The sequence below is a fragment of the Phoca vitulina genome, unplaced genomic scaffold (genome assembly GCF_004348235.1).
Source record: "Phoca vitulina isolate PV1807 unplaced genomic scaffold, GSC_HSeal_1.0 scaffold60, whole genome shotgun sequence".
Taxonomy (NCBI): Eukaryota; Metazoa; Chordata; class Mammalia; order Carnivora; family Phocidae; genus Phoca; species Phoca vitulina.
Window position 1 is genome coordinate 9,753,698 of NW_022589763.1, and position 13,205 is coordinate 9,766,902.

General features: G+C 41.8%; 1 pseudogene; it reads right to left on the minus strand.

The window, feature by feature from the left end:
- Window positions 1-618: 618 nt before the first annotated feature.
- LOC116623743 lies at window positions 619-5,809 on the minus strand (annotated as a pseudogene).
- Window positions 5,810-13,205: the final 7,396 nt, after the last annotated feature.

Below are 13,205 nucleotides of genomic sequence, written 5' to 3' on the forward strand. Positions count from 1 at the left end.
CCCTGGAGATGATAAATGCTAGATGTTAGGATGAAACACAGCCCAACCTTATTACTCAAAAGTGACAGAGTTTATAATTACTTCCTGGGTTAGTCTGAGAAAGACACGTGGCATGGACCTAGCTGTGAGCCTAACTATGAATACGAAAAATTACTAGTTGGGACTGCTTTGGAAACAGCCAGGAATAAAAGCGAGAACAGGATTGTCAACATGCTTCTATGTGCATTATTATCATTAATTTGAATCTTTAAGACTGCAAACTCGAAACTCAAAGGCCATTTTTCTCTTAGGAACTTGCCTTGAAATTAGGTACACTGACCCTAGGGGAACTTTGTTGTGACCACATGGCTTTCCATTTGTACTTTATAAAAACAGGAACCCTTGTTAAGACATAAATACTAAAAAGCAGATCTGATAGCTTGAAAGAGGACGTCGTTGAGTAAAACAAAATCCAGGAGATAATTTAGAATCTTTTGCAATATTTTTTTCATTGTCATCAGTTTGTTCCCGTTCTGATCCTAGTTTGGAGCAGTGGTAGTGTCTTTACGACTCATCCTGTTTGGGTCATAAAAGCATCTCTTTTTTTCTTGGCATCAAAACCTCTTGCATCTTTTGAAGCTATGGCTGTGGGTAGTTCTCTTTAGAATCTCCTTTAGCAGAATCAGTGATGCTGGAAAATAATCACACATTTCTCTTAAATGGATCTTCCTGCCCCTTCCATGGTATTAAATCCAGGGGAAAGAGGGGAGACCCATTTAGGGAGTGACTTGATATCTTGATTCTACAAGAAACCCAGCAATGAGTCTTTCCCTAAGTGGAAACTTTGCTTCGTTGTAAGGAGAGAGGGGTGGGGTGTTAGGGCCACAAACTAGGGAGGTTCGGAGTGGAGCAAGGTATCATGGGGGAGCAAACAAAGAGACCAGGGACCACTTGGGCATACTGAGCATGGCCATGCAGGGTCTGAGAGGTGGAATTTGAAGGAAATATTAAAGTAGTACTTCACCAGGGCACCTGGCTGGCTCAGTGGGTGAAGTGTCCAACTCTTGATTTCGGCTCAGGTCATGATCTCAGGGTCGTGGGGTTGAGCCCCTTGTTGAGCCTCTCATGTGGCTCTACACTCAGTGGGGAGTCTGCTTGAGATTCTCTCCCTCTCCCTCTGCCCAACCCCCCACCCCCGTGCTCGTTCGCTCTCTCTCTCTCTCTCAAATAATAATAAATACATCTTTAAAGTAGTGCTTCACCAACTCTCTGCCAAGGCATGTAAATGCATATTACAGTACAAAATGTGATACGTGTGTCATAGGTTCTGTTACTCACCCACTGCCATTCACTCAACTCCGGAAAGCAAGTGGATATCCACTTCCTATTTTACCTGGTGACAAAGCAGGAAGCTCTTAATCATGTTTCATTGCATTTTAGTATCTAACTTCCAACACCACTGGGTGAATGTAAGTTAAGTGTTTCAAGATTAGTTTCTGAGCTACACCTAAGTACAGGAACTGCTTTTTCTCAATGGCCTACGTATATAGATGAGGACTTAACCCTGCTCCCTTACAAACTCCTCCACTGAACGATGGCTGACATTGAGCCCCATCCAAACCCAACTTTGAGGCCTGAGCCAAATGCCCCAACTCTCCCTGGCCTCCTGTGCTTTCCACTGACCCCCCACCCCCGAGTCAATCCCTGGCTTCAATATTGTTCACAGGAGAGTCCATTCCCTGGCTCCCTGCTACTCTCTCAGGTCAATCCTGTTGCCCTTTGCTACAAGATCTCCCCAGGCCACAGTCCCTCTTTTGTGTATTTTCTCCTTCTTAGACTAGTTATTAAACCATAGTCTCTTAGCTCAAGCCTTGCCTTCTGGACTCTGCCCTCTGATGCTGGGGCTGGAACTCTGCAAACCTCATGGCCCCTTTGCCATCTGTCTCCCTGTTTGGCTGTCCCAGTAAGGGTGCTAGCTGGGGAGAGAAGCACGAGGGACAGAGGACGTGACTTCTTCCCATTTGCTTGCTGGTCCTGCCAGGGTCACCCTGGCCATGCTTCCTTGCCCTGTAGCTGTTGCTTCCAGGAATAGTTGGTTCCGATTTCCAGTATTATTCTCCATCCCCTTAAAGGTACCAACACCAGCCAACTAGCAGCTGCCTCCTCAGAGGTCTGGAGCCTGGCTGTACAAGCCTCTGCTCATAGATGTGGGGTTCTGATAGCCCCAACTTCTCTCTGCTCCTGTAGGCCCGGGAGTGACCACTGCTTCCAGGAGCAGTGACTACTTCTGTGTCACTACAGTCTTCCCTCCATGACTTCTCAGTCCTCTAATACCTATTTCACTAAACTCTCTGTTAAAATAACTGGTGTGTTTCCTCCTTGTTTAGTTGCTTCTCTCTTTCTCTCTCTCTCTTTTTAAGTTTATTTATTTATTTATTTATTTATTTTTAGTAATCTCTACACCCAATGTGGGGCTTGAACTCATGACCGTGAGATTACGAGTCGCATGTTCTTCTGACTGAGCCATCTTGGCACCCCTTTTCGTTGCTTCTTGACGGAGACTCTTCTCTGTAGGCTTCTAAGGTTCAGATTCCTCAAACATGTCACGTATCAATAGGAGGGAGCCTAGAAACATCCCTTCCAACTTATCCAGCGTTGACTGTCCCCTCACTGGGGTCTATGTGCTTATATAAAGTGGTCCCCAAAGGGGGCTCCTCCTTCTCAGATCCACACACCCCACATACCCATGCGTGCTGCATGGATTGGCCACACGCCAATGGTTCTGCCCAAGGGTTCTCTTTCATCTTTACTCAGAAAAAAATCAACCTGCCTGCTAGGGAACCACAACAAATAGCCTGGATTCCAGAACATTCCTATCATTGATTCCATCCATAGCAGGATGACCTGTATCTTATTCAGGGTCAGCCTGCTTCCCATTCTGACTATTTGGGAGAGTTGGCCCCTCCCCAGAAGGCCACACACTAGGTGATCAGAGGGCTTCTAGACAAGCCCTAAGACTCCTCATTTTAGGTCCTTGAGTCCCTTCTTAGATACACTTAGAGTCTATAAAATGGACCTTAAAAATTATCTATCATCTATTCCAACCTTTCATTTTAAGGAGGACCTATACATTCTATATTTCTTTTTAAATGACAGTTTTGGGCAAATAAAAATTGGCTGAAAAGATAATTCACAGAACACTAATATTCCCTTTGCCCGATGCTGTAAAACAGCCAAGGTATTCAAAGAAATCTTATAAAATACATTTAGACCATGCACATCTTCAAGCCATGGGGTTACAATCTCAACAAATGCCAGGTTTGGGAACATGTAGATTTTATGGAAGAGCACTAAAGCAATTTTCCTATGATTATTCAGCAGCTGCCACTCCTGAAAATTGTAATTGCAGAGAAATAGAATGTTCTTACATCATGATGAGGGGAGGCAATGTTCTGTGATCTGGAGCATGCAATCCTAGTGAGGAGTACAGCATATAATCTGAATATCTTGAATATAAAATGAAAATATTGTTAGGGCATATGAGGCCAGCATTCTTCAGTTAGTCAAAATCGTTGACAATATTTTGGTCCTTCGAACATCAGTGGTCACATTCTGATGTGATCCCATGTAATCCTCTGTGTGTTCTAGTTTTGATATTTGATTATGACATTCCCACCACTATTAAACAACCACGCTATGTACATTTAAAAAGCACTTTAAACAATGAACTCTTTCTTTTCCCCATAAATGTACAATAGCAGCCCAAGTTGAAAAACAGGGATGGGTCTCCGCAGTAATGTTTAAATGTCTTCGTTCCCTTCATGATGTTAGTGCTATGGTTATCTGTTCGTTTTGTATACGAACATAGCAAACTCCCCCAAATCATAGTTTAAACCAGCAAACATCTGTTATCTCACCACGTCTGTGAATCAGGAAGTCAAGAGCACCTTAGCTGGGTGATGGCTCTTGGACCCTCATGAGGTTGCAGTCAGGCTGTTGACCAGGGCTGCAGTCCCCTGAACATTGGGCTGGGGTTGGAGGATCAGCTTGCAGGCTCCCCCATGTGATTATTGGCTCGCCTCAGTTCCAGGGGGCTGTTGGCCAGAAACTTCAGGTCCTCCGTAGGCCCGATCAAAACAGAACAGTGTGTTTCCCTCAGAACACGTAATTTTTGAGACCCTGCTCACAATTCTTTTGGATATATACCCAGTAGTGGAATTACTGGATCATGTAGTAGTTCTAGATTTAATTTTTGGAGGACTTGTCATACCCTTTCATACTGCTTGTACCATTTTACCATCTTGTCAGCAGGGCACAAGGGTTTCAATTACTCCACATCCTCAGTACTATTTGTTTTTCCTTTCTTTTCTTTTTTTTTTTAAGCCATCATAATGGGTGTGAGGTGGTATCTCATTGTGGTGTTGACGTGCATTTCTCTAATGGGTGAGTGATGTTGAGCATCTTGTCATGTGCTTCTTGGCGATTTGGAGAAATGTCTGTTCAAGCCTTTTGGCCATTTTTTTAAATTTTTTTAATTTTTTAAAGATTTTATTTATTTGACAGAGAGAGACAGAGCGAGAGAGGGAACACAAGCAGGGGGAGTGGGAGAGGGAGAAGCAGGCTTCCCGCTGAGCAGGGAGCCCGATGTGGGGCTCGATCCCAGGACTCTGGGATCATGACCCGAGCTGAAGGCAGACGCTTAACGACTGAGCCACCCAGGCGCCCCATCTTTTGGCCGTTTTTAAATCATGGTATTTGTTGTTATTCTTATTGAGTTGTAGTTCTATGTTCTAATTATTCACCCCTTATCAGATAGATGATTTGCAAAGATTTTCTCCCATAGGTTGCCTTTTCCCTTTGTTGATTATGCCCTTGGATAGACCAGCTTTGTTTTCTTTTGCTTTGTTTTGTTGGTTGGTTGGTTTGTTGATGTCTGATCTTATTGATTTGTTACTCTTAGAAAATCCTTTTTGACTAGACTCAGACTTGGAGGTAGAAGCTCTCGGAGAGGACAACCTCCGTCTCTTGGCAATCTGTTCCTGGCGTTTTCCTTTGTCCTCCTTCATCCTCTTGGCCAAAAGTTTAGCATATTCTGCAGGCTCGTCCTTATTTTCCTTAGTATGCTGTTTCTTCAGAGAGATACACCGTCATTTGCGTTGGCAGACACGTGGAATAACAAGACGCTGAATCTTGGTCGCTTTGGTTCTAGGTTTCTTACTGTCTTTGTTTAGGGCCTTTCTCACAACATACTGGTGGACATCACCTCTAGAGAGATTGAAAAGTTTATGGATTCTGCTGGCTCTTTTGGGCCCCGGGTGATGGGGCACAGTATAATCAGTGAGTCCAGGAATATCCTTGTCCTCTTTTTTCACAACGACCAAGCTGAGAACATTGAGATTGATATCCACAGTGCAACCCTGAGCAGATTTGTGCTTTCTTTCTCCAGTCCTCCTTGGTCTGTAGCAGGAATGCCCCTACTCAGGCACAGGTGGACATGGCCATGGGTCAAGACACCCTGCTTCCTGGGGAAGCTTTGTTTCTCATTACCACCACTGATTTGGACCATGTAACCCTTCCATTCTTTACCCAGAGCATCAGCAGCAACTTCTGTAGCCATATCCTTCTTCTTCTCTTTTTTTAATTTTTTAAAATTTAAGTTCAGTAAGCCAACATATAGTAGTACATCATTAGTTTTTGATGTAGTGTTCAATGATTCATTAGTTGCGTAACACCCAGTGCTCATCTGCTTCTCATAAAAGGTACGAAGTTTGCATTCATTATTCACTTTACTGAGTTTCTGGCAGCCAGTATCTGGGAAAGAGATGTTCATCTTTATCCTAAAGCTGCCTACTGCCTCCAAGGCACCACAAAAAAAGAGTGATACACAAACGCTTTTAAGTTTGGTAGAGTCTCGTTTGTCTATTTTTGCTTCTGTTTTCAGTACTTTTGGTGTCATTTCCAAGAAATCATTGTCAAATCCAAAGTCACGAAGCTCTTAGCTTTATGCTTTTGTCAGGGAGGAAGACCGTGTCCTCTGCCCTTCAAGGTCCTTCGGCTAAGAGTAGAACTTAGAATCAAATTGACATGAGACAGATTAACAGGAGAAAATCAAATTTAATAGCATAGATACAGGGAATCCACACAACATGAGATTCTGAAGACCATGAGGTGATGTGAAGCTTATATGAGTTAAGGAAAAATGTTGGGGTCTGCTGATACAAAGGGGAGAAAGCTCATTAGCAAGAAGGTGAAAGGAGATGTTTGGAAAAACAAGATTGTTCTATTATGCAGATGAGTTCCTTCCATAAAAGGGGCCTCTGTTCATACTTCCCCTCCTGTTGCAGGCTCTCCTTTCCAATGTAAATGTAGGCAGAGCACCTTTCCTGCATCCTGCATCCGCTGGCTTTTTATTACTTTTAACTCAAAAGGATCTTTATGTCAAAATGGCACATTTTGGGGTGTCTCATCCTGTACCCTTTCATTTTCTTCTGGGAGTTTTACAGTTTTGAGTCTTAAGTTCAGGTCTTTAATCTACTTTTAGTTAATTTTTTTATATGGTATAGGAGAAAGGTTCAACTTCACTCTTTTGCATGTGGATATCCAGTTTTCCCAGCATTATTGGTTGAAAAGAATATCCTTTCCCCATCAAATGGTTTTGGCACCTATGTTGAAGACCATTGGACCACCTATCTGAGGGTTTATTTGGGGGCTTTCTATCCTATTCCCTTGGCCTACAGGTCTGTCTTTATGTCAGTACCACACTCTTTTTTTTTTTTTTTTTTTAAGATTTTATTTATTTATTTGACAGAGACACAGCGAGAGAGGGAACACAAGCAGGGGGAGTGGGAGAGGGAGAAGCAGGCTTCCCGCCGAGCAGGGAGCCCGATGCGGGGCTCGATCCCAGGACCCTGAGATCATGACCTGAGCCGAAGGCAGACGCTTAACGACTGAGCCCCCCAGGCGCCCCCCACACTCTTTTGATTACTATAGCTTTCAAATATGTTTTGAAATCACAAGGTGTGAGACCTCCAACTTTTTCAAGATTGTTTTGACTGATTGCAGTCCCTTGAGATTTCACATGAATTTTAGGATGGATTTTTTTTTTTTTTTTTTGGTCTGCAAAAAGTGCAATTGGGATTTTGATAGGGCTTGCATTGAATTTTCAGATTGCTTTGGATAGTATTAACATCTTAATACTAAGTTTTTCAATCCATGAACACAGATGTCTTTCCATTTACTTATGTCTTTAATTTCTTACAGCAATGTTTTATAGTTTCCAATGTGTAAGTCTTTCACTTCCTTGGTTACGTTTATTCCTAAGTATTTTATTATTTTCAGTGCTACTGTAAATATTTTTAGATTTTCTTTTCAGACTGTTAACTGTCAGTGCATCGAAACACAATTGGTTTTAGTGCATTCACTTTGTATCTTGCAACTTTGCTAAATCATTTATTATTTCTAACACTTTTTTGTGGGGGTTCTTCAGCGTTTTCCCATATAAGCTCAGGTCCTGCAAACAAAGATAATTTTACTTCTTCCTGTCCAATTTGAATGCTTTTTCTTTCTTTTTCTTACCTAATTTCTCTGGCTGGGACTTCCGATACTATGTTGAATAAAAGTGGCAAAAGAGAGCGTTCTTATTTTGTTCATGATCTTAGAGGAAATTTTTTGTCTTTTACTACTGAGTATGGTGTTAGCAACGGAGTTTTCATATGGGGTTTTTATTATGTGGAGGTAGTTTCCTTCTACTCCTGGTATGTTGAGTGTTTTTTATCATGAAAGGGCTTTGGGTCTTGTCAAATGATTTTCCTGCATCGATTGAAATGATCATGTGGTTTTTGTCCCATATTCTATCAATGTGTTATATTACATTGATGAATTCTCATATGCTGAACAACTCTTATATTCCAGGAATAAATCCCGCTTGGTCATGGTGTATAATCCTTTTGATGGGCTCTTGAGTTGGGTTTGCTGGTATTTTGTTGAACATTTTTGAGTATGACATCATCTTAACTAATTACATCTACAAAGATCTTATTTCTAAATAGGGTCACATCCTGGGACTTCAACATCTCAAACCCCTATGATTTCCACCCAAAATGCCCACATGCATTATTTATTTTGAGTTCTGCAGTTCCAGAGAATTGCTTTTCCTTGTTTACAGAGGCCCTTTGAGTGCAAACCATTTGTATCATTCCCTTGGTTTTCCCGCCCTCCCCCCCTGGTGTGGAAACCAGCCACTTTTGTACAGTGAACTCATTTTTAATTCAGGAAAAAAGAAAATAAATGATTGGTATGTAGGTCAGTTCCTAGTTCTGTCTCAGAAAACAAAGGACCAGGGCTCAACTAGCATAGCATTCAATTATTCCTTCATATGGCCTTTGTACGTATGCTCATGTGCATTTCACCTCGCTCTTTCCTGTTACCCAGAGATAGTAAATTTCCAAAGATCTGGCTCAGGTTAGGTAAAAAGTCCAAATTTATCACATCTTGGATGAATCTTATTTGATGCTTTTGAGACTCTTCTGACCTCACCAAACCAGATTGCTTTCTCTACAGAGATGTGGATTGTTAAAAATGAACTTCATATGTTTGTTTTTATGAAATGTGTTTTTCTGCCAACCGGATGATTACTGTAAGATTTTAAGCATATTGTTGAGACTTTAGTACAAGACCTCTCAAAACACTCAAGGAATACATAGGGTCGTTGGTTGCTTTCTGGTATCTTTCTCTTTAGGAAGTCTCCCTGGTGTCCTGACCTCCTTCCCATGCCACCCTGGAGCTCTGAGCAATTTCCTACAGCTTCAAGACCATTCTCCTGCACCTCACCACTTGAGAGCCTTCTACTCAAAGCTTCAGCATGTTGGAAATAAATTTTCCACTGTGGGAACATTTTCATTTTTCAAATTAAAATTGCAGCACAGTGCTATGGTTAGAAGAGTGGCATTTCTAATTAAGGTGACACGAAGTCACACACATGATACAGATGAATCACTTTATGGTGTTTGCCACACTTGACAGACAGAGCAAGATGCTTCTGAAAAATTAGGCATTGGCTTGCAGCATCTGTCCATGGTAAACTATTCTTAAAAAATGCACATATCCAACCTTCTCTTGGGAGATTAAGGAAGTAAGAGAATGACTTTTATAAAATCGAATATCAGATTTTCTTAGGAATCAGGAAGAAGGTTATGATGTTTCTTTAGAAGGGACTTCTTTTTTTTTTAAAGATTTTATTTATTTGACAGAGAGAGACACAGCGAGAGAGGGAACACAAGCAGGGGGAGTGGGAGAGGGAGAAGCAGGCTTCCCGCTGAGCAGGGAGCCCGATGTGGGGCTCGATCCCAGGACCCTGGGATAATGACCTGAGCCGAAGGCAGACGCTTAACGACTGAGCCACCCAGGCGCCCCTAGAAGGGACTTCTTATTTAGAGCATTTTGTAGAGTCGGGTGCTGGAGCCAGCTCACACTGGCCCATAAGGTCTAATTCTTAAAAACGCAGGAATTTTGTGAGTTGATTGACATCATGTTGGTAGCTTGAAATCAGCCATGGTGGAAGTATTTACACCATGGAAATCAGCAAATGCTACAAACTAGGGCTTTTGCCAGCACACCATTGATTTTGTCCCTTCTTTTTAAATACAAGCAATGAACACTATGCATGAAATGCCTGCCATGTCCTTTTTAAGATGGTGGACCCACCAAAAAAACCAATATATATATATATATATATATATATATTCCTAAAGAGAAATATATATGTGTGTATATATATATTTTAATGGAATGCATAACCTATTTGAGAAAAGAAAACAAAGAGGAAACATTATCCATGAGGATGAAAGGAGTCCAAAGAAGGGAGAGAAAGCAGTGGGCGCGCATATGGCAGAAATTTCACGAACGTGTCATGCTTTGAGCTAGGTCTTGAAGTATAGGTAGGAAAGGAAAATGAGCAATCAAGCAGAGAGAAGGTCATGAAAAAGAATCAGTAAGCAGACAGAAGGAATCGAATCTGAGTAAGAACAGCAAGCGTGGAACGAGAGAGTGCAGTGATATGGGGAGCTCGCAACTGTGTGAGGCACGAAACAGTCTGTAAAGCCTTTCTTACACATCGTCTCATTCTTTTCTTCAAGCCTGAGAGATGAGGGCAACCGAAGCTCAAAGAATCAGTGTGACCCAGCTGGATGAGCCCACGTTTGGAACAAAAGAGGAGTCTTCTATCCCTTGCTCAGCTTTCTTCCCACTGTCCCATGTTGATTCTGCTCATCTACGTCATAAGGCATGTAACACAGAGAAGCAGCCACGAGAAAGGATTCTAAACAAGTAATAATGCAGTACACCCTGGTTTGCTTTAAATGTGCAGCTATGATGTTCTGGGTGGCTTTGAGTGTTAGTAAGGTCTAAGTTCTTCTTTTTCTTTTTTTTTTTTTTTTAATTTTATTATTTGTGAGAGAGAGAGCGCAAGAGAGTACAGAGGGGGCGTGAGAGGGAGAAGCAGACTCCCCACTGAGCAGAGAGACCAATGTGGGTCTTGATCCCAGGACCCTGGGATCATGACCTGAGCCGAAGGCAGACGCTTAACGACTGAACCACCCAGGCGCCCCAGTGAGGTCTAACTTCTAAGTAAAATTGCTTTCAAGAGTTCAGATACAATTTCTGTGCAAGGCGTCCAATATAGCGCATAGCTTCATTGTACTCAACGCTAACTCTGGACAGGAAACAGAATGGTAATCAGGGCTCAATTTCTAAGAAAAAGCACAGAACAAGTAAAAAATAATACTATCTAGACTATGAGGGTTGGATTCTTGGGTCCCCTGAGAGTCAACTTTTCTAAAAGAAATATTTTTGTTCTTTTCGCCATACCATACACTAACCTTCAAAAGGGATAAACAAGAATTAAACTTTGGAGTTTAAAATTTTCCAGTAACCCGAATCCCACAAACAGTGTTGAGCGAAAGAAACCAGACACAAATGTGATACTTGACGATTTCCTTTCTATAAAGTATGAAAAAACAGGAAAAACTAATCTATACTGTTAGAGGTCAACCTTGTGATTAATGTTGGTGGGGCGGGGGGCCCAGGGCCAGGAAGGGGTCACAAGAAAGCTCCTGGGGTATCGGTGATGTTCAGTTTCTCCCTCTGCGTGCTGTTTACACAGGTATGTTCACTTGGCAAAAATTCATCAAGCTTCCACGTATAATGTGTTCATTTTTCCTTACGTATGTTATACTTTAATAAAAAGGTACTTAAATATTTCCTGCGAAATATATTAAGTAGGATAGAGCCCGGATTATAATACTTTGAGAGACAAATAATGTTTGACGCTGGAAAAATGCTCAGTGATAAGAGAATAAGGGACTGTAAGTCTTGCTCCAGCAGATGTTGGGGTAGAGCAGTGTAAGGAGGTTCTGTGGGAAGAGGGCCATGTGAACAGGAGGGATGGGACATTCCAGCCTTCCGAAGGGGTGCCAGATTGTAGCTGAAGGATGCTCGAGAGGATTACAGGAGCAGTAGGAGGCCCGAGATGACATGTAATGTATGATATTGAAATATAACCGATAACATCAGGATCTGGCCCACTCTGGGGCCATTTTCCTATTACTCAGCTGATTGGTTGCCCTTTCATACCTTAATTCAGAAGGAAATTATTTCAGATAAAGATGGCAAAGGACATACTCACACAGGCAAAGGAAAATGTTCAAGTTTTAGTCACTCAGTGAATAGGATACAATTTAAAAAGCAGGGCGGAGGGCCCCTTGAATCTCACTCTCTGATTGCTCTTCATAACTTTAGCAAATACTCAAGATCGTGGGATTTTTTTTTTTTTTTTTAGCAGAAAGGTTTACGATTTAAGAGACAAACTATCTTATCTCCCTTTTAGATTTTCCAAGCCTATTCTTTGCTCAAGTTAGATCATCAGAAAGTTCTATACCATGTTAGATTAGTATCTTACCTCTTTGGAGCAGGCGTCTAATTTTTTTTTTTTCTGTGCTTCGGAGCCCATTGGTGGTCTGGTGAAGCCCATTGGACCTTGCCCAAAGTAAGCATTTAAATGCATAAACAAAATGCCAAAATGCATGGAGTTACAAAGAAAACCACTTATACTAAAATTCAGTTAGCAAAATATTTCGATACAGCAACCTATATGCTTCTTAATTAAAGCATTAGAAACAAGAGCTGCCTGAATTCTTTTTTTTTTTTTTAAGATTTTTATTTATTTATTTTAGAGAGAGGGAGAGCACATGTGAGCGGGGGGGGGGGGGGCAGAGGGAGAGAGAAAATCTCAAGCAGACTCTGAGCAGAGCTCAGAGCCTGACGCAGGACTCCATCTTCGGACCCTGAAATCATCACCTGAGCCAAAACCAAGAGTCGGATGCTTAACGCACTGAGCCATCCAAGAGATGCCTGAGTTCTAATAGCAATTGTACTTTCAAAGTAGGAATGAGAACATGAACTTCTGAGATACTGGCAATAACTGTATCATTGATAAGAAAATATCTGTGATAGGGGCGCCTGGGTGGCTCAGATGGTTAAGAGTCTGCCTTCAGCTCAGGTCATGAGCCCGGGTTCTGGGATCGAGCCCCTATCAGGCTCCCTGCTTGGCAGGGAGCCTGCTTCTGCCTCTCCCTCTACTGTTTCCCCTGCTTGTGCTCTCTCGCTCTGTCAAATAAATAAATAAAATCTTAAAAAAAAAAAAAATATCTGTGATATTGGTTAACAGTCTCCATTTTAGAACCTGTTTTTGGCCTATATTCATGCTAAATAGCCATTTGACCATAACGTTCTTGATTTTTTTTTGTAAAACTGTTTAAATCATTGCGTAATGTGTAATTCAAGGTCTTGCGAATAAAGGATCTAGATTTTAGCAGTAAGAGCAATCGCCTCTGTAAACTAAGAAGCTTCATGTGTAACTGGCCTGCTTACATTTTTGCCCAGGTTAAATTTTCCATTTATTGACAGTACAAGTATTAACCTATGTGGCTTGCATATTCGGCTTCTCTGCCTTTGTACAATTTTCATTTTCTGCTGCTATTGTACGCACCCAACTTTATGTGTGTTTTTATTGGAAGCTATTGTGTATGTGTGTGTGTGTGTGTTTAGAAGTGTGGCATAAATACAAAAGTAAGAGTCATTGTTCCATCACACCCAGGGCCACCGAGCCTCTGTGAGGATCTGCGTCTTGGTCTCCAGACCCTGTGATCTTTCCTAGCCCCCAGTACCTGCTT